The 3009-nt window shown below is 31.7% G+C and overlaps 1 pseudogene; it reads left to right on the forward strand.

Annotated features, from left to right (window-relative positions):
* Positions 1-91: 91 nt before the first annotated feature.
* Positions 92-1438, forward strand: LOC141834015 (zinc finger BED domain-containing protein RICESLEEPER 3-like; annotated as a pseudogene).
* The last annotated feature ends 1571 nt before the right edge of the window (positions 1439-3009 follow it).

The following is a 3009-nucleotide window of genomic DNA, read 5'->3' on the forward strand; positions in this document are numbered from 1 at the left end:
TAATACTATCATACTCAACAAATGAAAATGATAAATCATGTTTAATGATTACAAGTGAAATCTAATTGTCCAAGAAGATTTGAAAGTCGTAACTATAACTTTGAATAAAATTAGAGAGTCGGTTGAGTATGTTAAAGATTCAAAAACTAGGATGAAGAAGTTTGATGAATGTGTGCTAAGCAGTTGGTAACATTAATACTAGTATTGACTTGCGATTGGGTGTGTTTATTCGTTGAAATTTAACATATTTAATGTTGGATAGTGCTATCAAATAAAAAAAAACTTTTGCTTCTCTTTATTTCAGTGACAATAATTATAAATATTATCCTTTAAGTAAAGAGTGGAAAAGAGAAAAGAAAATATGTGAGTTCCTTAAGTCATATTTTATGACACTACCAATTTGATATCTGATTCTTTTTCTCGTACATCAAATTTGTATTTTATGCAAGTATTGAAGATTGAAGTTTTGTTAAAAGAAAACTTATCGAATGAAGATGAGGTGATAAATTATATGTGTAAAAGAATGATGGAGAAGTTTGACAAGTATTAGACTCAATATAGCATGGTGGTTGCATTTGGGGCTATTCTTGACTCATGAATAATGCTTTCGATGTTGGAGTTTTTTTTTTATTTTATGTTCAAGAGTGATTGTGTTAAAAGTCAAGAGAAAATGAAACTTGTGAAAAATAAAATTGTATAAGTTTTTTTTATCAATATTCTAATATTAACAAGATAAGTTCTTCACAACCACGATTTTTTTCTATCACACATACACCTCCGCAAAGTGTAAGAGGAGTTAAAAGGAAAGAATAAAAGAATTTTTGATGTAAATACTCTAATACTTTTTCCCCTTATATTCTCTAATTTGTTTATATTTTCTTATCACTATTATTCTAATTGATGTAAGAAATGATGACATTTGAGAGTCAAATAATTACAAGTGCCGAAAAATCTCTATTTAGAGGAGCTAAAATTTAAATTTGCATATTATCAAGATTCAAATATATTGGAGCATTAGAAGAATCAAAAGCATTGATACCCAACCCTTGCACTAATAGCATGAGATGTTTTGACTATTCTTATAACTACATAAGAATAACTTTTTCCATTTGTCCTCCTGTGCTTACCAAGTATAGAAGTTGCACTCTTTTTTGAAAAAGTGCAAGCTCTTATTTGCACTCGCAATGAGTTACATAGTTATGCTATTGGTGATTTTTTACAAATTTTTAGTTATGTTCTTGATTTAGTTAATATATTAATTTATTATTATTTTATTTAACTATCTTCATCTTTGTATATTTTATATGTAGAGATAGGTAATGAAGACAATGCAAGTATTAAAATAATGTTATCCAAGCAAGAATCAAATGTTTTAAAGGATGTTGATGAAGAGAAAAGAAATAGAGGAGATTCAGAAGAATTGCAAGATTTAAAATAATGTTATCCAAGCAAGAATCAAATGTTTTAAAGGATGTTGATGGAGAGAAAAGAAATAGAGGAGATTCAGAAGAATTTGATATGGATTGTCATAATTGATGAAATTAAAAAAATATTATATTATTCGTTTAGTTTCATATATTTTATTGAACTTTCTACTTTATGAACTCTTTTAAATTTTTAATTATTTTGGTGAACTATTTGGTTATGTAATAAATGATATATGGACTATTATTTGATATGGATTAGGGTGATTATTTACATGTATTGCTTGCACGAATTATGATGATATATGTATTTTTGTAGTGAAAGTTCTGGATTTTTTATGTTAATTACTTTGGCTAATATGTAAAAATGTGAAATTAACAATTTTATTAAGGATTTTTTTTAGAAATCTTTATTTATGAAATGTTCAAATTCAATGAATAATATATATTGGTTGTGGGTGCGACAGTAGTACATGTTTGAATGCTTAAGAAGTGGATTTTGGGCCTGTTTCTTCTATGCTTATCCTCTACTTGTGTAATATATAGAACTGATCATTGTATTACTTTTATGGTTCAACATTTCTGATATGTCTATACTGAAAGCCTTCTAGAATTATATAATTATCTTTTTGCAATTTATTTGTTTGCATGCCTAAATCATGCCTTACTATTTTTGTATTAGCTTGATCCTTTTTCTTTTTTTTATGAAAAATAAATATATATATCATCAATGGAAAATATGCAAATATACAAAAGAACCAATGACTTTATCTCGTATCATATCTGACAAACTGTCAGATTTGAGTAAGCATCAATGGTGAATCATAGATGTACTCATATGTGTACCAACACTATCGATATATCTTTCATATTATCTATCATGCAGGTGTAACTGTAAGAGCCGCCAACCTGCCCGGTTGTTAGTGACGTATACCTATCCGATGGGAGGCACAACCATCACTGCCAAATGAACGTCTCATCATCTATCATCATCCCAATCACATGCCACCAGTATCAGATGATACAAGTGTCGCCAAAGGAGACATTGCAGTACCCATCAGCAGTCCATCGTCTGCCACCAGCATCAGATGTCATAAACTCCCCCAAGGGGGAGCCACAATATCCATCAGCATCCCATCGCATGCCACCATCATGAACCGTTAACAGCACCTCCTGGAAATGGCTGCCTCAAACTCCTCCACAGGTCGCCACATGCTGCATCATCCCCTCTGGAACATCGCATGCTGCCTCCTCCACCTCTACCAGCCCGTCCATGTCGCCAGTCATCATCAATGTCCTCTACCACTACCATGCTCACCCACCTCCAACAAAATCTTGCACACTTTTAGCAAATGACTAGCTATCAACGGATTTGTTGTGTCTTTACCGTAGCCGTTACTACGGACTAGATGAGCCAAAATGGTGGACTCATTCACCCTCTTAGGCTTTTTTGACAAAGCCTTAGCTATCAACGGATTTAGAGTGTCTTTACAACAAACCATTTGCTGTGGACTAGATGGATCATCCAAGGTGGATCCATTCATCTTTTTTTTGGTACAATGTATGACTATGCATGTATGAGCAT

This window comes from Curcuma longa, chromosome 8 (genome assembly GCF_044706935.1).
Source record: "Curcuma longa cultivar G26 ecotype Majalengka, Jawa Barat chromosome 8, ITB_CL_G26_1.1, whole genome shotgun sequence".
In the NCBI taxonomy this organism is placed as follows: domain Eukaryota; kingdom Viridiplantae; phylum Streptophyta; class Magnoliopsida; order Zingiberales; family Zingiberaceae; genus Curcuma; species Curcuma longa.